General features: G+C 42.7%; 1 protein-coding gene across 3 annotated transcripts in view; it reads left to right on the top strand.

The window, feature by feature from the left end:
• Nucleotides 1-20,133: 20,133 nt before the first annotated feature.
• The window catches only part of LOC132819067 (guanine nucleotide-binding protein G(I)/G(S)/G(O) subunit gamma-12), a 136,424-nt gene continuing 130,138 nt past the window's right edge, over nt 20,134-26,419 (top strand). For all 3 annotated transcript variants that reach the window (XM_060830398.1, XM_060830397.1, XM_060830399.1), the window contains exon 1: nt 20,134-20,234. The gene's annotated coding sequence lies outside the window, so the exon portion shown is untranslated. The remainder of the gene's footprint in view (nt 20,235-26,419) is intronic.

Genomic DNA, 26,419 nt, shown 5'->3' with positions numbered 1-26,419 from the left:
AATGATTAGGATAAGCATATCTTCTGTTGACTGTTGATAGCAATTGACTGATCCCAGAGAACAAACCAACAGTTGGTATTCACCACGTTCTTCAATCTAGCTTTTGACAGATGCATTTTGCTCTCCAGAAAAACTAATAGGCAAGTCTTTCCCTTCGACTTCCTACATCCTCCATCAACTGAAGAACAGCTGCCTGGCAAAGATTGTCACCTGCCTTTGAGGATCCAATAATGCATTGTATTTACAAACTAGAAGGTTTACCATATATCAGTCTAATCAGAGGTTAAAGGCAAAATACTGTGGATGATGGAAAACGGAATCAAATACAGAGACGGTTGTATAAAGTCAGCAGGTCTGGCTGCATCTGTAGAGAAAAACACATTTAATATTTCAAATCTGGTATGATTCTTCTTCAGAACTGAGTTCATATGGCTATGAGAAATAACTGGTTCCATGTTGCCTTCTTTAACTAGTTATTATCGTCACTGATTCTTCATTATTTCCATTTATTCTTTTATCAGTTTTGGTCTGCAGCTGTGAACTGGGAAATGTGCACCAAAGAAAACTTTTCGACTGTGGGTAACAGCTTGCGTTATGAGAAAGCAGACCAAATAAGCTTCTGTTTATTCATGAGTGCTGTACTTGTTACCAAAAATAGAGGTGTTAAAGATATATTGGCAGATTCCTTCAAAAGGAGAAAGTGAGGACTGCAGATGATGGAGGACTGCAAATGTGTTGCTGGAAAAGTGCAGCAGGCCAGGCAGCATCCGAGGAGCAGGAGAATCGACATTTCGGGCATAAGCCCTTCTTCAGGAATGAGGTGGGTGCGCCAACGGGGCTGAGATAAAAGGTAGGGGGGAGGGGAGAATTTGGGGGAGGGGCGCTGGGAATACAATAGGTGGAAGGAGGTGAGGGTGACGGTGATAGGCCGGAGAAGGGGTGGGGCGGAGAGGTCGGGAAGAAGATTGCAGGTCAAGAGGGTGGTGCTGAGTCCGGGGGTTGGAACTAGATAAGGTGGGGGAAAGGGAAATGAGGAAGCTGGAGAAATCTACATTCATCCTGTGTAGTTGGAGGGTTCCTAGGCGGAAGATGAGGCGCTCTTCCACCAGGCATCATGTGGCCAGGGTCTGGCGATGGAGGAGGCCAAGGACCTGCATGTCCTTGGTGGAGTGGGAGGGGGAGTTAAAGTGTTCAGCCACGGGCCAGTTGGGTTGGTTAGAGCAGGTGTCCCAGAGGTTTTCTTTGAAACGTTCCACAAGTAGGCGGCCTGTCTCCCCAATGTAGACGAGACCACATCGGGTGCAGCGGATACAGTAAGTGTGTGTGGAGGTGCAGGTGAATTTGTGACGGATATGGAAGGATCCATTGGGGCCCTGGACGGAGATGAGGGGGGAAGTGCAGGCACAAGTTTTGCACTTCTTGCGGTTGCAGGGAAGGTGCCTGGAGTGTAGGTTGGGTTGGTGGGGGGGGGGGGGGGGGGGGGGGGGGGGGGGGGGGGGTAGACCTGATGAGGGAGTTGCAGAGGGAGTGGTCTCTCCAGAACGCTGATAGGGGTGGGGAGGGAAATATATCCCTGGTGGTGGGGTCTGTTTGGAGGTGGCAGAAATGACAGAGGATGATACGATGTAACCGGAGGTTGGTGGGTTGGAAGGTGAGGACCAGTGGGGTTCTGTCCTGGTGGCGATTGGAGGAGTGGGGTTCAAGGGCGCAGGTGCAGGAAGTGAAGAAGATGCGGTGAAGAGCGTTGTCGACCACATCGGAGGGGAAAATTGTGGTCTGTGAAGAAGGAGGCCATTTGGGCTGTTCGGTAGTGGAATTGGTCCTCCTGGGAGTAGATGCGGCGGAGGCAAAGGAATTGGGAATATGGGATGGCGTTTTTATAGGGGCAGGGTGGGAGGAGGTGTAATCTAAGTGGCTGTGGGAGTCAGTTGGTTTGTAGTAAATGTCTGTGTTGAGTCGGTCGCCCGAGATAGAAATGGAGAGGTCTAGGAAGGGGAGGGAGGAGGTTGAGATGGTCCAGGAAAATTTGAGGTTGGGGTGGAAGGTGTTAGTAAAGTGGATGAACTGTTTAACATCCTCATGGGAGCATGAGGTCGCGCCAATACAATCATCGATGTAGCGGAGGAAAAGGTAGGAGGTGGTGCCAGTTAGCTGCGGAAGATAGACCCCCAACGCCTTATCTTCACAATGGACATCCGTCACTATACACTTCCATCTTCCATCACGAAGGCCTCCAAGCCCTCCACCCTCACCTCCTTCCACCTATCGTATTCTCAGTCCCCCTCCCCCAAATTCTCCCCTCCCCCCTACCTTTTATCTCAGCCGGCTTGGCGCACCAACCTCATTCCTGAAGAAGGGCTTATGCCCGAAATGTCGATTCTCCTGCTCCTCGGATGCTGCCTGGCCTGCTGCGCTTTTCCAGCAATGCATTTTTCAACTCAGATTCCTTTAAAACCCAATTTAAGGAGATGTCAAACAATGATATGTCCTTTCCAAACATGTCATTTCAGCAAAGATTGTACAACCACTTTCCAGAAACCAATCAATTTCATGGTAACAAATGTCACTAATTATGTTATTTACCTTAGAGACATAAAGTCATGAAGTTGTACAGCATGGAAACAGATCCTTTGGTCCGACATATCTGCGGCAACCAGATATCTCAAACTGATCTATTCGTTTTTACTAGTATTTGGGCCATGTCCCTCTAAACCCTTCCTTTTCAGACACCTTTTAAATATTGTAGTTGTACCAGCTTCCACCATTTCCTCTGGTAGCTCATTCCATACAGGCACCACTCTCTGTGTGAAAAAGTTACCCCTCAGGTCCTTTTTAAATCTTTCCCCTCTCACCTTAAACTTATGCCCTCTCATTTTTGACTCCCCTACCTTAGGAAAAAACCTTGGCTGTTCACCCTATCCATGTCCCACATGATCTTATGAATTTCTAAAAGGTCTGGACAATTCACAAGAATACCACTGTAAGGGGAAAATAACTTTCTATCCTATTTGAGACGAGAGTGCTGATTGGTTTGCAGTATATTCTAATTGGTGGAGATGTTGTCATAGGAATCCACCAGCTAGATGATGACAGATGTTTCTTTTCAGTTTTCTGTATTTTTGATTGTAGACTGAAGTGAATAAGAAATGTTTTTTTTAATCTAAGGACGGTGGAAGGATTGTTGCACATTTTAAAAACAGATAACCTGATACTCATTGCAAGTACAGTTCACACAGCTGCTTGTTCAAGCAATAATAGAGGCTAGTTTGGATGAGCTAGAGCCAAGAGCTGTGTGCGAATGGAGCTTTGACTGGCAACAAGTAGCTGATTGGTTTATGGACTAGTGATATGTTATTGATACTAATGTCTTCTGCCTGCCAGGTATGATTGGCTGCCAGGTAGATGAGCAGAATGTAAATGTGAACAAGTTTAGTTTTTGCTCAAAAGTTTATGTGAGTTATGGCTTTTAACCAGGAGGCCACAGATATTATGAGTGCAAACCAGCCACCCTATGCTGCAAACAAATGAAAGCTCATGGAGTAGGCAAATCAAGGAACAGCATGTTCTGTCAAGCCAAAAGGGCTACCTCAATGGATCCTGTAAAATATGGCCATTGAACTATCTTCCCAGTCTTCTCCTTGGCTTACATAATCATGTTTACATGCCCAGGGGAAGTTTTAGATAATAGAAATATATATAGTAGAATTATATAGAGTTGTAATTGTTTATCCATTGTTAGAATGCATTTACCTGCAATAAAATGTCATTCTTGTTATGGACAGAAACTTGTTCCAAACTTTCTGTCAATCTGGGTCCAAAAGATATGCAAATAGGGGAATTAATATACTTTTGAAAAATTTTAATTTTTTGTTATGACTCCAGGAATAGAGTACTTGATTTTCAGTGTGCTACCCCAGTGAGACATAACTTGGCTAACTGTCAAGTTTTTAAAAAAACTTTTAATCAGGCTGGCTGACACTGATTTTTCAAATCATTGTCCCGAGAAATGAACCAGAGAATAGCTTTCATTTAGAGTTATAGAATCATCGAGACATACAGTACAGAAACAGATCCTTCAATCCAACTTGTCCATGCCGATCAGATATTCTCTAAGTTGCTTTCCTGTGTTGAGAAAAGCACGATGTGTAAATCTCTATGGTTCTATGTTCTTTCCACATGCAAAGAATATGGCTTTGTGTATTAATATAAGTGGCTTTTAGTATGTCACGTTTACTGCACTGTCAGCCCAACTGTTAAGTTTAAATTGATCGTAGCATAACTTTTAGTATATTCGAGATTATTTAACAAATGTTGTCCAATTGCAGAATCACATCTAACATTGAACACTGTGTTGTGAGTTTTGCAAGTATGGGCTGTATGGATACAGTCAGTATCTTGCTATTTGCCACAGCTCAATATGCTGTTTGACAATGATTCCCCCAGTCTTTGGGACAAATGGCTTCCATCTGTGACATCACACTGGCACTGAAATGTGTTTCCCATATTACACATTTGTGTGATAGACAGAAGGTCTTCTTGGCTTCAAGGCAGCTTCGTATTAATGGTATTTATGTTGCTACTGAATAAGAGTAGCCTGAAACAGCTAGCTTCACCTGTTGCCAAAATGTATGAGGTATCTTAGCTGAGAGTGTGGTTGAGAGTGGAAAGGCACAGCAGGTCAGGTATCATCCAAGCAGCAGGAGAATCGATGTTTCAGGCATTAGCCCTTCATCATAAGGTATCTTACGAAAGCTGAGTTAGGCTGGGCACTTTTCAGGACTAAAAGGCCTTCAGCCCATTGATGAGTTTTGTTTGAAATACAGCAAGAAATACGCTGATCGGACTAGTTATTATCTCACAGGACAGCTTTGATGGCAGTTTCAAAATCAAGCTTGCACAGTAAACAAATGGCCCAGGATCTATTTACTACATTGACGATAAGGCAAATTTTAAAATACATGGAACTGTAGGAAGCCCAACATTCGTATTGACCATTGAAGAGAGGCTTCTCATAGATTGTAATAGAAAACCCACTTGTTGATTTCTCCACTGGCACAGTGAGGAAAGAGAGCTCATTAGAAGCTCAATTTCAAAGTGAATTTGAGTGCAAGATGCAGTCCATTAAAACATGTAAGGAAATTTGTATATGCAGCCTTCGATTTAAATATAGCAAATTTATCATCTACATGGCAGAAATATGAAAGAGGTGGAAGGTTAGGTATCATTCCATTGAAGACATGTTTCTTATGGACCTGAACAAAGCTGGTTATAACTAAGACAGTAGGGATTCCATAGCAGCACCATGTATTTTGGAATACATGGTACTGCTAAAATTGAATTCAACTGTGTGGGTTGCTCAGTTTGTAAGTTCAATTGATATTGGTTCACACAATGGTGGCAGGTCTCGCTATGATAATTTAGTGTCACAGTGTAAAAATATAAGACTTCTTTGATTAGTACATTGGTGAGTAGGCTGACAATGCTGAATGAAAAAGTGGCACTGCATTGCTATCTATACGCTTTTTTTTATCAGTACTCAAGTTTTGTACTCCCAAACAAAAATTAGTAAATCATTCAAAGTAATAATTCATACTAGCAATTTGGCAGTAAATGCAGTTTTTTCCCAAAGTGACTCACTCCAGAAGTAAATATTTTTTTTTCCCTTTACCTAAATATGTGTTTATTTGTTTTGGGTTACTTTTGGGTTTGTGGGCGGCACGGTGGCACAGTGGTTAGCACTGCTGCCTCACAGCACCTGAGACCCGGGTTCAATTCCCGACTCAGGCGACTGACTGTGTGGAGTTTGCACATTCTCCCCGTGTCTGCGTGGGTTTCCTCTGGGTGTTCCGGTTTCCTCCCACAGTCCAAAGATGTGCGGGTCAGGTGAATTGGCCATGCTAAATTGCCTGTAGTTAGGTTAGGGGTATGGGTGGGTTGCGCTTCGGCGGGTCGGTGTGGACTTGTTGGGCCGAAGGGCCTGTTTCCACACTGTAAGTCTAAGTCTAAGTCTTAACTGGGTAAACATTAAATATTTTCATTGAATATTTTTTCTTTTACAACAATGTTTTTATTGAAGAAGTATGATTGATTGACCTTTTTAACTCTAAATGTAATATAGAGATAGCCTATCAGTCGCCATTTTGGGAAGTGGGTAGAACCATTATATTTAGAGTTGATACTCATGGGGTTGTGAGGTTGGAGAGAGATGATACACTCCTCCCACCTTGGTTGTAACATCATCTCAACAAAAGAAAATCTAACTATTTCCCCTTAACATGCAATGGCAGTACCACTGCTGGATCCCAGACTATTAATTCTGCGAGTTACCATTGATCAAAAAATGGAATGCAACAGTGATATGAATACTATGGCCTCAAAAGCAGGTCAGAGCCTTGGAGTTCTGCAGCAAGTAAATCATCTCAATTCCCTAAAATCTATACATTTTCTACAAAATACTTGTCAATGTGTGATGAAATATTCTCCATTTTCTTGGATGACTCCAGATCCTACAACATTTAAGAGGTTTGACACCATTCAAGACAAAACAATCACTTGATTGGTATGCTAAGCATCATCTTTAACATTCACTCCCTCCTCACCTTCCATAGAGTCATAGAGTCATAGAGGTGTGCAGCATGGAAACAGACCATTCGGTCCAATCCGTCCATGCCGACCAGCTATCCCAACCCAACCTAGTCCCACCTGCCAGCACCCAGCCCATATCCCTCCAAACCCTTCCTATTCATATACCCATCAATTGTACCAGCGTCCACCACTTCCTCTGATAGCTCATTCCATACATGCACCACCCTCTGCGTGGAAAACTTGCCCCTTAGGTCTCTTTTATATCTTTCCCCTCTCACCCTAAACCTATGCCCTCTAGTTCTGGACTCCCCAACCCCAGGGAAAAGACTTTGTCTATTTACCCTAGCCATGCCCCTCATAATTTTGTAAACATCTATAAGGTCACCCCTCAGTCTCCGATGCTCCAGGGAAAACAGCCCCAGCCTGTTCAGCCTCTCCCTATAGCTCAAATCCTCCAACCCTTTCTGAACTCTTTCAGGTTTTGCAACATCTTTCTGATAGAAAGGAGCCCAGAATTGCACACAATATTCCAACAGTGGCCTCACCAATCCTCCCAACTCCTGTACGCAATACTCTGGCCAATAAAGGATAGCATACCAAATGCCTTCTTCACTATCCTAACTACCTGCGACTCCACTTTCAAGGAGCTATGAACCTGCACTCCAAGGTCTCTTGGTTCAACAACACTCCCTATGACCTTACCATTAAGTGTATAAGTTCTGCTAAGATTTGCTTCCCCAAAATGCAGCACCTCACATTTATCTGAATTAAACTCCATCTGCCATTTCTCAGCCCATTGGCCCATCTTGTCCAGATCCTGTTGTAATCTGAGGTAACCCTCTTCGCTGTCCACTACACCTCCAATTTTGGTGTCATCTGCAAACTTACTAACTGTATCTCTTATGCTCGCATCCAAATCATTTATGTAAATGATAAAAGTAGAGGACCCTGCACTGATCCTTGTGACACTCCACTGGTCACAAGCTCTAGCCTGAAAAACAACCCTCCACCACCACCCTCTGTCTTCTACCTTTGAGCCAGTTCTGTATCCAAATGGCTAGTATCTATGCCTCTCAATACCTACTAGACCTCTATCAAGCCATCGCTCTTCCTTCTTCTCTTCAGTGTGAAAAGCCCTAGCTCACTCAACCTCCTTTCATAAGACATGCCCTCCAATCCAGGCAGCATACTGGTAAATCTTCTCTGCACTCACTCTAAAGCATTTACATCTTTCTTGTAATGAGGTGACCAGAATTGGACACAATATTCCAAGTGTGGTCTAATCAGGGTTTTATAGAGCTGGAAATCTGTATTTTGACTACCTCAAGGTTACAGGCAGCAGGTGCATAAAAATACACAACCTGCAAGTTTCCTTCCAAACCTCATATCATTCTGACTGGAACTATACTGCTGTTCATCACCACTGTTGTATCAAAATCCTAGAATTCCCATCCTAGCAGCACTGTGAAAGAAGTACACAATGTGGATTACAATAGTGTATACGGTTTGACCCTGAATAGAACTTCTAACAAGATATAGGCCTGAACTTTCACAATTCAGCACACCTCTTTGTTGCAAAAATGGTAGAGAAATCTTTCCCTGAAACATAGGACCCAACATTTTCATGGGGCAGGAATGGAGAGCAGGTTGTGTTTCATACATACACAATTGTGGAGGCAGCTAGTTATATAACTCAGTGATACCCTCAGTCTCATCCAGGTTTGGTGACTTAGGGGAGTGAAACACAACATGCACAGATTAGACCTCATAAGAGTAGACCTCAACTTTGCAGAATTCTTCGGAGTTCAATTATCTGGGATCACTGAGTGGTTGGACTTGGCCGACAGGATTCACTGTGGTCCAGTCCCTGGAATGCATGGACATGGATCACTGGACTCTGGTCATATTAACTGCCTGACTAACCATGATCAATCTCCTGCACTGAGTTCAGATGGTGCCCATCAATGAGTGTTGTGGCAAATTCTGGCTGTCCGTAGCCCCCGTCACTCCACTAAGGATTATTAAGGATATTCGGTCATGGTCATTTTGTTAAAACTCTTACTGTGTGTTTTTCATGTAAGCTGTTGGCACATGCTGTAGGTGTAACTTTGATTTTTCATGGTTCTGTATAACAATATGTCAATACACTTGACTGTTCAGTGCAAACAACCAAGATAAACTGTCTGCTTATCTATCTATGCTAAAATGCAAGGTAAGACAGAGATGATGTGACCCTGTAAATTCTCATTGAAGCAGCAATGCACTAAGAGGAAAGGCAAGTCAGACATACTGTCAGTATTCAAGAGCAAAGTGAGCAATTGCTAAGAAAGCAAGCTAGGATCCATAAAATATACTTCACGCAGATGCAACAGATAGGTGTGTGTGTCTGCATGTAGAGTGACCCAGAAGAAACCATATAAGGAGTCTTTGAGCTCCAAAGTGAGATCAGCCATGATGATACCGTGAGGCTGGTGTTTGCTGCCGCTGATGTCCATGGATGAAGAGTGCAAGTACAGTAATTGCTGTCCATAAAGCATGCAATGGAATATGTATGAATGAATTTTGAAATGAAGGCCTGGAGAAGCAAACGGTAAGCAGCAGCCACCAGGTCACCTTTTAAGGCAGGAATCAGCAACGTCTAATTTCTCAGTTTGAGAAAAATGAGTTCTGCATAGTGATGAGACAAGATTAGCAAATAATGAGGTGTGAGAACACTGCTTAATAGTACAATTCAGAACTTGGCATTTAAACCTTAAAGGGAAAATCAGAAATTTTATGCTCAACATGAAGAATCAGATTACTTTCTGTTTCTTCAAATTTTCCCAAACTTGTTGCCATTGCCCATGACTGGGAAAATTTCAACCATTTTTTTTGTAAATATATTTATTAGCAATTTTTTTAACTTTACAAACATATAAAATTATTGGAAAAAATCAATCACAAATATCAGTAAAATAAAGAGAAAAAAACAACAAATTTCAATACAACTACTAATCTACTCTATAATACAAAGCAAACCCTAACACTGTGCAAAGCAACACCAAAAAAAAACAAAAAAAAGACACAACATACAGAACAGCTATGCTTAGGACAAGACTCCCAAACAAAGGAACAGGAGCATTGTATACATTACCGTATTAACTCAGGAGACCCCCTCCAGGGCCCAGGCTTTGACAAATCTAATCATCCTGGTTAAACAAACGCCCTAGTTAAGATAACTGATAAATCTATATCCAAATAACTCTAGTAGGGCTGCCATGTCTTATTAAAATTGTCTCTTGTGTGGTGCTCCATGTTTGTGAAAAAGTCCAAGGGAATGTGCTCCATAATTAATTTCTGCCATCCCAGCAAACCGGGTGGGTTCTCAAACACCCAATTCATCAGAATATTCTCCCTGCACAGTATGCAGGAATATTAAATAGTTTTGTCCCATGCCCATCTAAAGATGGTAAAGTCGATAGACCTAAGAGGAGAGATATTGGTTCTACTTTGACTTCAGTCCTCAATACCCTCCCTATCTCTCCCGCCACAGCGCTCCAACAAACACTGAGCCTGTGGCATGTCCAGAAGCAATGGGTAAGAGTACCTATGCTTATTTTACATTTGGGGCACATTGAAGATATCCCTTTTTTAAACTTCGCCAGACGGTTTGGTGCCAGATGAGCCCTGTGAAGAACTTTTAACTGTGTAGCGCATGTCCTGTTACAGATTGAAATCTTTCGAGTGTTCTCCCATGTTTCAGAAGAGATCTCCACTCCCAGCTCTTGCTCCCAGACCTCACATAACTGGTTAATATCCTGCCAGGCCCTGCCACCCAGCAGGCGATAGAGGGCACTAACCGAAGGGGTGCTTGTGGAACGTAGCAACAACCTCTCTGTATCAGGCTTATAGGGCTTAGTGAGAAGCATAGTCTTCTTCTGGATGTAATCCTTAAACTGAAAAAAACAGAAAAGGTCTCTGCTGGTTCACTTTTTTTTGATTTGGAGATGCCAATGTTGGACTGGGGTATACAAAGTTAAAAATCACACAACACCAGGTTATAGTCCAACAGGTTTATTTGGAAGCACTTGCTTTCAGAGCAATGTTCCTTCATCAGGTGGTTGTGGTATTGTGTGATTTTTAACTTTGTACCTTTGTTTTAAAATTACTTTTCCTCTCTGTCTCCTTTTTCTCTCTTTCTTAACCCAATCTTTCCTTCTCTTTATCTCTTTTGTGTATCAAATTTGAGTCTAATTTATTCTCTTTCTTGTTATTCCTCTTCGTCTCGTTCTCCTTCAATCTCATTAGTTAAGGAGATGCACTGTCAGTCCCAGATGGCCTGGTATCAACTAGCACTTCAAATAATTCACAGTTTAAAATTATTCTGAGCTGAAAATAGAGGAGAATGATCTAATTAATTAATCTAAGGAATAGGTCCTCGAGGGTCATAATCTCCGGATTACTGCCCGAGCCATGTGTCAATTGGTTTAGGGATAAAAAGTAAACGTATGGCTAAGGGAGTGGTGTGGTAAAGAGGGGTTCCATTTCATGGGCATTTGCATCAGTTTTGGCACCGGGGAGGGTTGGGTTAGGGAGGGGATCTGTACTGATGGGATGGTCTCCAACTGAACTGATCTGGAACCAGCGTTCTTGTAAAAAAGGATAAATAGGGTGGTCACTAGGACTTTAAGCTGGTGAGTCGGGGGGGAAGTTAAAGGGAAAATGCCAGGGAGTATGATGGTAAATAAAAAGGTAAGCAGTAGGTTAGCATGTGTGGAGGAGGGTTTAAGTCCAAGGCAGACTATGAAAGAAGCAAAAAGGAAGGATAAACCAGGAGATATTGTTACAGATATTGGAAATCATGAGGGTAAGAAAGCGAGCATAAAGGCACTTTACCTGAATGCTTGTAGCACTTGTAACAAGGTTGATAAGTTAGTGGCACAAATTATCGTGAATGAATATGACTTGGTAGCCATCATGGAGACATGGTTGCAGAATGGTCACAACTGGGAGTTAAATATCCAGGGGTACCAGACTATTTGGAAAGACACACAGGAATGCAAGGGAAGTGGTATACCTCTGATATTCAAGGATGACATTAGGGGCTGCTGAGAGATGATGTAGGTTCGAGGGAGACTGAGGTTGAATCCACTTGGGTAGAAATGAGAAATTCTAAGAGGTAAACCTCACTGCTAGGCATAGTCTATAGGCCACCAAATAATAACAATACATTGGAGGGCAATAAACAAAGAAATAACTAATGCCTGGAATAATGGTATGGCAATTATCATGAAGAATTTTAATCCACATGTAGATTGGTCGAACCAGCTCGGCCAGGGTAGCCTTGGGGAGGGGTTCGTTGAGTGTATGCGTGATAATTTTCTTGAACAGTATGTAATGGAACCGACGAGGGAGCAAGCAACCCTAGATCTGGTCCTGTGCAAAGAGACAGGAATAATTAATGACCTCATAGTTAGGAATCCTCTTGGAAGAAGTGATCACAGTATGGTTAAATTTAGAATACAGATGGAGAGTGTGAAGATAAAATCCAATGTCAGGGTCCTGAGCTTGAACAAGGAAGACGACAATAAAATGAGGGAAGACTTGGCGAAAGTAGACTGGAAACAAAGACCTAATGGTGGGACAGTTGACGAGCAGTGGAGGACGTTCAAAGCAACAATTATATCTCCTTTTTTTTAAATTTATCCCTTAATTGTCTGTCTGTGTATCTGGATTTCGTGAATGGAGGCTAGAATAAAAAAAAATGGGTTTAAACTATTGACATTATATAGATTACATTGTTGTTTAACTTTGTTCTGTTAAAGCTACAGTATTAATATTAAATTGTTAATTATTTTAAGTTATAAACTTGGTGTTGGTTTTTCAAAAGTCTAGTTAGGAATCATTGGGGCAACTTTGAAGGTTATTGAATATTTTAATTTTACTGCAAATAGTCAATGTGAATGACAGGAACAAGTTTGCAGGGAGATTGGGAAGACTTGCAGGAACCATAGGGCTGTCATAGTAGGGGATTTTAATTTTCCTAACATAGACTGGGACTGCTGTAGCATTAAGGGCTCAGATGGGGTGGAATTTGTTAAATATGTTCAGGGAAGTTTCGTCAAACAATATATAAAGGGTCGTACTTGGGAAGGGGCAAAACTTGTTCTACTCTTGGGAAGTAGGGCAAGAAAGGTGACTTAGGTGACAGTGGGGGAGCACTTTGGGACCAGTGACCATAGTTCTATTAATTTTAAAATAGTTATGGAGATGGACAATACTGGTCCACTGGTTCAAATTCTAAATTGGGGCAAGGAAAATTTTGATGGAATTATGCAGGAGCTTGCAGGGATTGATTGGCATAGTTCTGTGCAGGCAAAGGGCCCTCTGGCAAGTGGGATGCCTTTAAAACTAACATAGCTAGACTTCAAGGTCTATAAGTTCCTATTAGGGTGAAGGGCAAATTAGAGTTTGGCAGAAATAGGGAACCCTGGATAATAAGAGATATTGAGGCTTTGACCAGAAAAAAGAAGGAGGTGTGTCTCAGGTACAGGCAGTTGTGATCAAGGGAACCCCTGGAGGTATATAGAAGATACAGGAGTTTACTGAAGAAGGAAATCAGGAGGGGAAAAGGGAGGCATGAGATAGGCTATGCCAACAAAGATTAGGGTGAATCCAAAGAGGTGCTTTAAATATATTAAAGGAAAAAGAATAACTAAAGTGAGAATAGGGCCTTTCAAGGACCAAAGTGGACATGTATGTGTAGAACCTCAGGAGGTGGGTGAGGTTCTCAATGAGTATTTCTCCTCTGTGTTTACCATGGAGAAAGACATGAAGACTTGGGAACTTGGGGAAAAGTTAATGGCGATATTTTGGGACAGTCCATATTATAGAAGAGAAGGTGTTGGATGTATTAGAATGCATGAAATTGGATAAGTCTCCTGGTCCTGATCAGATACATCCAAGTACACTGCAAGAGGCTAAAGAAGAAATTGTGGGGGCCCTGGCTGATATCTGTGCATCATCATTAGCCATGGGTGATGTCCCAGGAGACTGGGGTGTATTGAATTAGTGCCATTATTCAAGAAGGGCTGCAAGAAAGGCTGGGGAACTATAGACTATAAACCTAACATCAATGGTAATTGAGACAATTCTGAGGAATAAGATATACATGCATTTGGAAAGCCAGAGTTTGATTAGGAGCAGTCAGCATGATTTGTGAGTGGCAGATCATGCCTCACAAGTTGTTAGAGTTCTTTGATGAAGTGACCTGGAAGGTTGGTGACGGCAGAGTGGTAGACTCTGGATTTCAGTGAGGCCTTCAATAAGGCTGCTCTGGAATATTAGATCACATGGAGTCCAGTGGAGCTGGCAAATTAGATTCAAAATTGGCTTGATTGTAGGAAGCAGAAGGTAATCGTGGATTGGATTGGAGGCCTGTGACTAGTGGAGTGTCTCAGGGATCAGTGCTGGGACCATTGATGTTTGTTATTTATCTGGTTATTGATTTGGATGCACATGCACAAGGCATGATTAGTAAGTTTGCAGATGACACTAAAATAGGAGATATCGTGAACAGTGAGAAAGGTTATCAGAAATTATAGCAGGACCTTGATCAGCTGGGGAATTGGGCCAAGAAATGGCAAATGGAGTTTAATATAGGTAAGTGTGAGGTCTTGCATTTTGTAAAGTCCAATCAAGGTACAAGTTTCATGGTGAATGGTAGGGCCTTAAGGAGTGTAGTGGAACAGAGGGATCTTGGAGTTCAGGTTCACAGTTCTCTGAAAGTGTAGTCACTGGTAGACAAGGCAGTGAAGAAGGCTTTCGGCACATTAGCCTTCATCATTCAGGGCATTGAGTGTAGAAGTTGGGAAGTTATGTTGCAGTTATATAGGATGGTGATGAGGTTGCACTTGGACTATTGTGTTCAATTTTGTCACCTTATTGTAGGAAGGGTGTTATTAAACTGGAAAGAGTGCAGAAGAAATTTATAAGGATGTTGCCTGGACTCAATGGTATGAGTTAAAGAGAGAGGATGGACAAGCTAGGACTTTTTTCTTTAGAGAGTAGGAGACTGAGGGAGGATCTTACAGAAATGTGAGAGGCATGGATAGAGTGAACACACTCAGTCTTTTTCCTAGGGATGAGGGATTGAGGACTAGAGGGCATCAGTTTAAGGTTAGAGGGGAAGGAATAAAAGGAAGCAACCTTTTTACACAGAAGGTAGTATGCATATGGAATGAGCTGTCAGCAGACGAGGTTGAAGCGGGTATATTAACAACATTTAAAAGGCATTTGGACAAATACATGGATAGGAAAGGATTAGAAGGATATGGGCCAAGTGCAGGGAAATGGTGTCAACATGGACGGACATTTTGGGCATGGGCCAGTTTTGGCCAAAGGGCTTGTCTCCATGCTGTAGGACTCATTGACTATGAATCTATGCATTACTAATACAGGGATAGACAAGCTGATTGGAGTTGGCTATCTGATTCTGTGCTGTGGTAGCATCATTTTCAGGAGAAAAGAGTGAAATTTGGTGAGGAACAAATTTTGAAAGTGAGGAAAGGGTACAACACTACTTGTACAGTATTGTGTTAACAGTTAAAATGTCTACTGCATTCAGCTTAAAACATATGATTTTCAGAGGCTCTATCAGCAAGCCTGAGGTTTTTAACTGCTGTAACAGACTGGAATAGCTTTAGAGCAAATACATCATGCACGGTGAGAAGTTGTAAAATAACTGTGTAGGAGGTGTGCAATATCTATTAAATGCCTTTATGCATCTTTTTATAGGTTTTGCACCATCACCTGGCAGAAATAAGGATTCACAGCATCTTGAAAACAACATATACTGTATTTTGCAACTTAAAGACCCGTCCTTATTTTCCTAATGTCCAATTTTAGGAATCTCGTCCTTCTGCCAACATATATTGTGTTCTGAAAGGTTAATAAAGTCAATAGCTGGGGAATTCTTTTTTTTTAATTCTTCACATGATACATACAGGCAGAATGTCTTTGTAATACAAGAGAGACTGAGTGAGTGACAGTTCTCATTTGCTGAAACATCTCTTAGCTGGCCCCCTACTGGCTGCTGTAATGTTGACAGAAGATGTCTGCAGATGCTATTTACCATGGTTTATCTGGGTTATGCTGGCAATTTCAGGCGACATGAGGAATAAAAGTTTTAACATATTAGATCAATATAATGTTAAAAGGCAATGGGTATCAAGGGATAAAAACAAAGGTGGATACATGAGATTGATATACAGATCAGTAAAAAGGTAATCGAAGAGTAGAACAGCTGAATTGGTTGAATAACCTATTCCTGTTTCTATTTTATTCTGTTCAAGGGAAGTCAGTTCCTTTGCAGACTAAATACTTTTTGTAATTTCCACCTCCTGCTGCTGCTTTCAGGGACAGGATGGATGTTGAGGTTAGAGATAAATGTTTGATTACTCTAGGTCAAGTTGGCAGAAGGAGGGAGGAAATGTTGGGTATTCTAAAAGACGTTAAGGTGGACAAATCCCCAAGTCTGGATGGGTCTGTCCCAGGTTACTGAGGGAAGCGAGAGAGGAAATAGCTGGGGCCTTAACAGATATCTTTGCAGTATCCTTGAACACAGGTGAGGTTCTGGAGGACTGGACAGTTGCTAATGTTGTTCACTTGTTTAAGAAGGATAGCAAGAATAATCCAGGCAATTATACACCGGTAAGCCTGACGTCAGTGGTAAGGAAGCTGCTGGCAAAGATAGTGAGGGATAAGATCTATTCCCATGGAAGAAAATGGGCTTTACAGTAATAGCCAACATAGTTTTGTGCAGGGAAGGTCATGTCTTATGAACTTAATAGAATTCTTTGAGGAAGTGTCAAAGTTGGTTGCTGAGGGAAGGGCTGCAGATAACATATACATGGACTTCAGTAAGTCATTTGATAAGGTTCCTCGTGGTAGGCTCTTAGGGAAGGTGAAGTCACATGGAGTCCAGCGTTTACTAGCTAGATGGGTATAGAACTGGCTGGGAGACAGAGTGTAGTAGTAGAAAGGAGTTTTTCAAAGTGGAGACCTGTGAACAGTAGTGTTCCACAGGGATCCGTGCTGGGACCACTGTTGTTTGTGATATACATAAATGATTTGGAGGAAGGTATAGGTGATCTGATTAGCAAGTTTGCAGATGACACTAAGGTTGGTGGAGTAGCAGATAGTGAAGGTGACTGTCAGAGAATGCAGCAGAATATAGATAGGTTGGAGAATTGTGCGGAGAAATGGCAGATCAAGTTCATTGCGGATAATGCAATTCTGGTCTCTTTCCTATGGGAAGGATATTGTGAAACTTGAAAGGGTTCAGAAAAGATTTACAAGGGTGTTGCCAGGGTTGGAGGATTTGAGCTCTAGGGAGAGGCTGAATAGGCTAGGGCTGTTTTTCCTGGAAAGTCGGAGGCTGAGGGGTGATCTTATAGAGTTTATAAAATCATGAGGAGCATGGATATGAAAAATAGACAAAGTCCTTTCCCTGGTGGGAGAATCCAAAACTAGAGGGCATAGGTTTAGGGTGAGAGGGAAAAGATATAAAAGGGACCTAAGGGGCAACATTTTCACACAGAGGGTGATCCGTGTATGGAATGAGCTGCCAGAGGAAGTGGTGGAGGCTGGTATGATTGCAACATTTAAAAGGCATCTGGATGGGTAAATGAATAGGATGGGTTTGGCCAAGTGCTGGCAAATGGGACTAGATTGGGTTAGGCTATCTGATCGGCATGGACGGATTGGCCGGAATGGTCTGTTTCTGTCCTGTACATCTCTATGCATCTATGACACTATACCAAATGCCTTCTTCATTATCCTATCTACCTGTGACTCTACTTTCAAGGAGCAATGAACCTGCACTCCCATGTCTCTTTATTCAGCAACACTCCCTGGGACCTCACCATTCAGTGCATAAGTCCTGCTAAGGTATGCTTTCCCAAAATGCAGCACCTCACATTTAACGAAATTCAAGTCCATCTACCACTCCTCACTCCATTATCTCATCTAATCAAGCTCTTGTTGTGATCCGACGTAACCTTCTTCGCTATACCTCCAATTTTGGTGTCATCTGCAAACTTATTAACTATACCTCCTATGTTCATTTCCAAATCATATTTATAAATGACAAAACGTAGTGGACCCAGCACCAATCCTTGTGACACTCCACTGGTCACAGGCTTCCAGTCTGAAAAACAACCTCCACCACCACCCTCTGTCTTCTAGCTTTGAGCCAGTTCTGCATCAAAATGACTAGTTCTCCCTGTATTCCTTGAGATCTAACTTTGCCAATCAGTTTCCAATGGGGAACCTTGTCAAACGCCTTATAGAAGTCCATATAAATCATGTCTACCACTCTGTCCTCATCAATCCTCTTTGTTACTTCTTCAAAAAACTCAATCAAGTCATGAGACATGATTTCCTATGCACAAAGCCATGTTGACTATTTCTAATTAGTCCTTGCTTTCCAAATACATGTACATCCTGGCCCTTAGGATTCTTTCCAACAACTTGCCCACTACTGACATCAGGCTCACCGGTCTATTTTCCCTGCCTTGTCCTTACCACCTTTCTTAAACAATGGCAACACATTAGCCAACCACCAGTCTTCCAGTACCTCACCTGTGAATATCGATGATACAAATATCTCAACAAGGGGCCCAGCAATCACTTCCCTAGCTTCCCATAGAGTTCTAGGGTATGCCTAATCAGATCCTGGGGATTTATCCACTTTTATGTGTTTCAAGACATCTTTTGAGGGGCTCTATTCTCTCCTTAGTTACCCTTTTGTCCTTAATGTATTTGTAAAAAGCTTTTGGATTCTCCTTAACCCTACTTGCCAAATTAATCTCATATCTCCTTTCTGCCGTCCTGATTTCCCTTTTAAGTGTACTCCTTCTGCTTTTGTACTCTTCTATGGATTCACTTGATCTATCCTGTCTATATCTGACATATGGTTCCTTCTTTTTCTTAACCAAACCCTCAATTTCTCGAGTCATCTGGCATTCCCTACGCCCACGATCCTTTCCTTTCACCCTAACTGTCTCCTGACTCGTGCACATGAGGAAACATCATCTCTACATCCACCTTGTCAAGAACGATAGTCTTATATACTTCAATCAAGTCATCCTTTAATATTCTAAAATCCAATGAAAGCAAACCTAGTCTGTCCAACCTATGCCCTAACTATAATCTTTCAGAGTTCTCTAAATACGGGATTCATCCCCTTAGATTGGAAAATTGCGCATCTCCATTTGTTAAGAAGGGTGAAAGAGGAAAACTAGCAAATTACAGACTAATGAGCCTAACTTCTGTAGTGTTACACCCTCAATCAAAGATTGAGTAACTCAATACCTTGAAAATTTTCAGTTAATCAGGGAGCCAGCATGGATTAATGACAGATAGGTCATGCCTGACTAACTTCATTAAACTTTATGAAGAGGTCCCTAAGGTAGTGGACAGGGAAATGTCAATGGATATACTTCAAATGAACTTCTGGAAGACATTTGCTAAAGACCCACATAAGAGACAGTTAACTAAGGTAGGAGCCCACTGAACTGAAGACAGATTACTGACACGGCTGGGAAATTGATTGAGTAGCAGGTGACAGAAAATAGGGAAAATAGGTAGGTACTCAATTTGGCAGGATGTGACCAGTGGTGTCCCACAGGGATCTGTGTTAGACCCTCAATTATTCACATTATTTATTAATGACTTGGATAATGGCATAGAATGTCATATATCCAAATATGCTGATGACACAAAGTTAGGCAGCATTATAGATGGAGCAGGTGATAGTATGAAATTACAAAGGAATGTTGATAGACTACTGGAATAGACAAAACAATGACAGAAATGTAAGCAAACATAAGGTATCCATTTTGGAGCAAAAAAAATAGACCTGGGTACTTTTTAGTTAATACAGTGAGTGTCCAAAGAGACTTGGGAGTTCAGGTGCATCGATCTCTAAAATATCACAACCAAGTGCAGAAAATAATCAAGGCGGCTAATGAAATTGTGACCTATATAACTAGAGGAGGGGAATACAAGGACATGCTATGCTGCAGCTATATAAGACCCTGTTTAGGATTAAAGTGGTACTGGAAAAGGAGCAAGAAAATCGAGGTTTTGGGCAGGAGTCCTTCATCAGGAATGAGGGTCTAAGCCTGGTTAGACCCACTTGGACTACTGTGAGCAGATCTGGGCACTACATCTTAGCAGGATATATTTGCCTTGGAGGGAATGCAACACAGGTTTACAAGAATGATACCTGGACTTCAGGGGTTGTAATGTTAGGCTTAAAAATGACATTCTCAAACCAGACCATTAAGGGTTAATTGGACATGACAATGAACAATTGAAGCAAAGTACAGGAAAAACAGGTCTAGTGGGAAAAAAAGACAAACTGTTTTGGCTGGGAGGTAACTGCATAACCTTGATTGCCTGTGGGAACTATTTTCTCGCATAGTTAACATAGAGCCACCTGGAGATGTTTTTCACACAATGGAATGTCTGGAAAAGTACTGAAAATACTACAAAATGGTGAATGAGCCTTTTGCTATTGGAATGGGGTTCGTGAGACTGGTGCCATGGAGCCTGAGATCGAGGTCCAAGTGTCAGCTGTCACCCAGGAACCCCAACAGGCAGAAGTCAGTGAGACTCGCTGTTGAATATATCTAAACTAGTTAAAGTGAATATATTTACTCATTAGTTTGCATATATCCAAAGTAGATTAAGCTGATAATTTGTTTTATATCAAAGTGCACATGGTTTCTTGTAATAATTTTGATCAGATCTTAAAGAATCTATTAGCTACTTACAATACAGGGGTTAAGTCATGAGGAGAAATTGTACAAGTTAGGCCTGTTTCTCTAGAATTTAGAAGGGTAAGGTGATCTGATTGAAGTCCTCAAGATATTAATAGGAAAAGACAGGGTAAATAAAGATAAACTATTTCCACTTGTGGGGATTTTAAATCTGGAGGTATAGTCTAAAAATTAGGGTCAGTTCATTCCAGCAAGATGTTATGAAGCACTGCACAGAAAAGGTGGTAGAAGTTTGGAACTCTCTTCCACAAACAGCAGTTGATTCTGGAGCATCTTCTTTAAATCATTGATATAAGTTGTGAAAAGTTGAGGCTGCAAATGTGTTGCTGGTCAAAGCACAGCAGGCCAGGCAGCATCTCAGGAATAGAGAATTTGACGTTTCGAGCATAAGCCCTTCATCAGGAATAAGAGAGAGAGCCAAGCAGGCTGAGATAAAAGGTAGGGAGGAGGGACTAGGGGGAGGGGCGATGGAGGTGGGATAGGTGGAAGGAGGTCAAGGTGAGGGTGATAGGCCGGAGTGGGGTGGGGGCGGAGAGGTCAGGAAGAGGATTGCAGGTTAGGAGAGCGGTGCTGAGTTGAGGGAACCGACTGAGACAAGGTGGGGGGAGGGGAAATGAGGAAGCTGGAGAAATCTGAATTCATACCTTGTGGTTGGAGGGTTCCCAGGCGGAAGATGAGGCGCTCCTCCTCCAGCCGTCGTGTAGTTGTGTTCTGCCGGTGGAGGAGTCCAAGGACCTGCATGTCCTCGGTGGAGTGGGAGGGGGAGTTAAAGTGTTGAGCCACGGGGTGATTGGGTTGGTTGGTTCGGGCGGCCCAGAGGTGTTCTCTGAAGCGTTCCGCAAGTAAGCGGCCTGTCTCACCAATATAGAGGAGGCCACATCGGGTGCAGCGGATGCAATAGATGATGTGTGTGGAGGTACAGGTGAACTTGTGGCGGATATGGAAGGATCCCTTGGGGCCTTGGAGGGAAGTGAGTGAGGAGGTGTGGGCGCAAGTTTTACATTTCCTGCGGTTGCAGGGGAAGGTGCCGGGGGTGGAGGTTGGGTTGGTGGGGGGTGTGGATCTGACAAGGGAGTCACGAAGGGAGTGGTCCTTGCGGAACGCTGATAGGGGAGGGGAGGGAAATATATCCTTGGTGGTGGGGTCCGTTTGGAGGTGGCGGAAATGGCGGCGGATAATACGTTGTATGCGCAGGTTGGTGGGGTGGTAGGTGAGAACCAGTGGGGTTCTGTCTTGGTGGCGGTTGGAGGAGCGGGGCTCAAGGGCGGAGGAGCGGGAAGTGGAGGAGATGCGGTGGAGGGCATCGTCGATCACGTCTGGGGGGAATCTGCGGTCCTTGAAGAAGGAGGCCATCTGGGCTGTGCGGTGTTGGAATTGGTCCTCCTGGGAGCAGATGCGGCGGAGACGAAGGAATTGGGAATATGGGATGGCGTTTTTACAGGGGGCAGGGTGGGAGGAGGTGTAGTCCAGGTAGCTGTGGGAGTCAGTCGGTTTATAATAGATGTCTGTGTTGAGTCGGTCGCCCGAGATAGAAATGGAAAGGTCTAGGAAGGGGAGGGAGGAGTCTGAGACAGTCCAGATGAATTTCAGGTCGGGATGGAAGGTGTTAGTAAAGTTGATGAACTGTTCAACCTCCTCGTGGGAGCACGAGGCAGCGCCGATACAGTCATCGATGTAGCGGAGGAAAAGGTGGGGGGTGGTGCCAGTGTAGTTGCGGAAGATGGACTGTTCCACATATCCTACGAAGAGGCAGGCATAGCTGGGGCCCATGCGGGTGCCCATGGCAACTCCTTTAGTTTGGAGGAAGTGGGAGGATTGAAAAGAGAAGTTATTCAGGGTGAGGACCAGTTCAGTCAGTCGAAGGAGGGTGTCAGTGGAAGGGTACTGGTTGGTGCGGCGGGAAAGGAAGAAGCGGAGGGCTTTGAGTCCTTCGTGATGGGGGATGGAGGTGTACAGGGACTGGATGTCCATAGTGAAAATAAGGCGTTGGGGACCGGGGAAGTGAAAATCCTGGAGGAGGTGGAGGGCGTGGGTGGTGTCCCGAACGTAGGTGGGGAGTTCTTGGACTAAAGGGGACAGGACCGTGTCGAGGTATTGGGAGATGAGTTCGGTGGGGCAGGAGCAGGCTGAGACAATGGGTCGGCCGGGGCAGGCAGGTTTGTGGATTTTGGGCAGGAGGTAGAAACGGGCGGTGCGGGGTTGTGGGACTATGAGGTTGGAGGCGGTGGATGGGAGATCCCCTGAGGTGATGAGGTCCTGGATGGTCTGGGAGATGATGGTTTGGTGGTGGGAGGTGGGGTCGTGGTCAAGGGGGCGATAAGAGGAGGTCCCAACACATAGCCTTATGGAACACCATCCATTGTGTCCTGCCAAACAGAAAAAAGATATTTCTGTCAGCTTCTGTTCGTGCTAGTATGATAACCAGTACACCATGAGCTCCTACTTTGCACAATAACCAATTTAACTGGCACCTTGACAAATACATTCTTGGCATCTAAGTATCGTATATTGACAGGTTTCCTTATATCCATAGTGCACATTACTCCTTCAAAGAATTTTACTGGATTGGATAAACATGATTTCCTTTTCACAAACCCATTCTGACTCTTCCTGATTAGCTTGAATTTTTCCAAGTGCCATTATCGATTCAAACGCTTTCTCCCTAGATGTCAAGTTAACTGGTCTATAGTTTTCTATTTTCTGTCTCCATCACTTGTTGAATAGGAGAGTTATATTTGTAATTTTCCTGCCTGATGGTGCTTTTCTAGAATTTAGAACATTTTGAACAACCCTAACCAACACATCTCCTACCTCAAGATGAAGTCGCTCAAGATATAAGGAGTAGTGAGCCCACAGCTCCAGCTGTTTGCTCAGTAATCTTTCCCTCATGATTGTAATTTCACCAAGTTCCTCTCTTTTCTCCATCTCCATCTATAGCTTTGATATAATTTACAATACTCAATCATATATTAAATCATATATTGACTGATGTCAGGGCTAACTTGCCTGTAGTTTGCTGATTATTTTCGTTTTCTTTTCTTGATAACATTATTATATTTGCTTTCCAAACTGGTGGAAATGTTTTAGAATTAAGGAAAGTTTGGGAGATCAAACTGGTGCAAATGAACTATCTCTGCAGCCACCTCTTTTGAATCCCTAGATGAATGCCATCAGGTCCAGGGGATTTGTTGGGATTTTTTTAGATCCATTAATTTCGCCAAGTAATGTTTCTTTACTGATATTGATTGTATTCTCATTCTCATTTCACCTTTGGTTCCCCACTATTTCTGAGATGTCTTCCAATTCTTCAGCTGTGAAGACAGTCACAAAAGTCTCCTAATGAGCTGACATGTAGAGCAAGGACAAGCATTTTGCCCTATTACAGGCTTCAAATCTAGTGAGCCAGGCTGCCATACGTTTGTAATGAGCTAACAGGCGTGCGATTGGGTGATCGGTCACATTGGTGAGATAGCATATTAGCCACCTAACATACTCATCCCCACATTTAGGAAAGTTACAGAAAAATTCCATTGAGTCTAGAAGAATGAGAGGTGATTTTACAAAAACATGTAAGATAACAAGGGGGTTTGACAGGGTTGATGCTGATAATATGTTTACCCTTAATGAGATAATCTAGAATCAGGGGTACGATTTTAACATTTAATGTGGGAGGAGGAATCTCTACTCTCAGAGGTTTGTTAGCCTTTGGAATTCTCAACCCCCAATCAGTCGTGGAGGTTGAGACATTAAATATGTTCAGACTACAAGAGAATCAAGGCTAAGACAGGCAAAGACGAAAATTGATTTGATTCTGTAAAAAAAACAACCATGATAATACTAAACGGCAGAGCAGGCTCAAGAAGCTGAGCTACCTCATTCAATTCTTAATTTACGTTTTTCTATGATTGATTCATAACTGAGCAACAAAAGTGAATAAACTTTCACAAAATTAGAGGCTTTTGGTATCACATCCCATATGTTAAGATTTCTTTCTGACCAAAAACAACTATCAGAAAAAAAAATTAACAAACGTTTTCTGATTTTGCCTACTTTTCTAATTTCAGCAAACCAGCCAACCTCGAAAACGGAAACCTACTAAATTATAAAGCAATGCATGGGGGTTGACTCACTTGACATCACAAAAAAAATCAGCAGTGCCTGAAATTTCAGCCACCGAACATGATTAAAAATGCTTCACATTTTTAAAATATCAAAGGTGATTCAAATAGTCAGCTTTTCAAAAATGTATTAGCGCAGTGTATTCCTTAGGAGCTCATTTAGACAGTTCCACATTGTAGCATAATTCTGCATGAGCTTAACTGTCTGTTCACATCTATTTCTTTGATAAAAAAAAACTCTAAAGAGTACAAGATGAAAGTATGAAATAGATTAAAAACAACATTTTAATTTACCTTGGTCTATTGTGGACAAGAAAGCAGTGACAGGCTGAACTTAAGTGTGGAATTAATTTTTTTCCCTCTTCTGGTCTTTTGAAGTAGCTGTATCATTTACATTAGCTAAAATTGAATATTGGTGAAAAAAACATAAATGTTTTCAGAGTAACTAAAATAATCATAAAATAAATGACAACATCAACACAAGTCATCAACTTTTAACACTTTTTCAGTACAAGATGCGATAAAACACTGATGCATTCTTTCTCAAGTTAGTGATGGTTTTATCTTTCCAATGGCTACTATGGAGCAGAAATTAAAAACAATACTCCAAGAATTTAATCTTCCTAAATTAGATATGCCTCATTAATTTGTACTTAGAGGGCATTCACTTTGTGTGAGGTTGGCAAGTCAAGAATGGTCTGGCACTTTTCCAATAGTCAAAAAACTGCATTAACCTAAATTGGGAATAAACCTTAAGGGAGATCAACTTTAAAAGGAGTTTAACAGAAAAGGTGGACAGAGAGGTGAGCTGTGTGGAAAGGAAGATTAGGAATGGAGCCAAAAAGGTGTGATTGTCAGGGGCATGGAAACCATTCTAAGGAATGGAGGGAACAAACTAGGATGCAGAGGGCAGAGTGACAGTCAGCAAAGTGGCAAAGATGGGTGGAAGCTGGATGTTAAAGCAGGGAAGGCAATGGAGTAGTTGGTGTGTTGGAGAGGGAGAAAGTACAGTGAAACAGACTGTGGGAATGAGAGCTAATATAAGATTCAGGCTGGCTGTGGCAATCTGAATGGAAACAAGATGGGGGAGCAGCAAGACTATCCAAGGAGATAGTGAAAAGGCTGATAGTAAAGGAGGGAAGAGGTAGATTATTGAAGGACAGAGTGTATAGAATGGAACAGGACAGAAGTAGGCCTTCTAAAATGATGGAAAGAAATTGTACTTGAGAGGGTGACGGTAGAGAGTGTAGGACTCAAAGTTAAAGATTACATACCAATTTGCATCAAGTCTTTTTTCTATTGAACCACCTACCTGGATGTGTGGTATGGCAGCTGAAAAATGTGTTGCTGGAAAAGCGCAGCAGGCCAGGCAGCATCCAAGGAGCAGGAGAATTGACGTTTTGGGCTTAAGCCCTTCTTCAGGAATGAGGAAGGTGTGCCAAGCAGGCTAAGATAAAAAGGTAGGGAGGAGGGACTTGGGGGAGGAGTGTTGGGAATGCGATAGTTGGAAGGAGTTTAAGGTGAGGGTGATATGTCAGAGAGGGGGTGGGGCACGGAGAGGCTGGGAAGAAGATTGCAGGTCAAGAAGGTGGTGCTGACTCCTAGGGTTGGGACTGAGATAAGGTGAAATGAGGAAGCTGGAGAAATCTGCATTCATCCCTTGTGGTTGAAGGGTTCCTAGGTGGAAGATGAGGTGCTCTTCCTCCAGGCGTCGTGTTGCCATGGTCTGGCAATGGAGGAGGCTGAGGACCTGCATGTCCTTGGCGGAGTGGGAGGGGGAGTTAAAGTGTTCAGCCATGGGGTGGTTGGGTTGGTTGGTACGGGTGTCCCAGAGGTGTTCTCTGAAACTTTCCGCAAGTAGATGGGCTTGTCTCCCCAATGTAGAGGAGG

The sequence above is a fragment of the Hemiscyllium ocellatum genome, chromosome 9 (genome assembly GCF_020745735.1).
Source record: "Hemiscyllium ocellatum isolate sHemOce1 chromosome 9, sHemOce1.pat.X.cur, whole genome shotgun sequence".
NCBI classification, from domain to species: domain Eukaryota; kingdom Metazoa; phylum Chordata; class Chondrichthyes; order Orectolobiformes; family Hemiscylliidae; genus Hemiscyllium; species Hemiscyllium ocellatum.
This window is presented reverse-complemented; position numbering and strand designations above follow the sequence as displayed.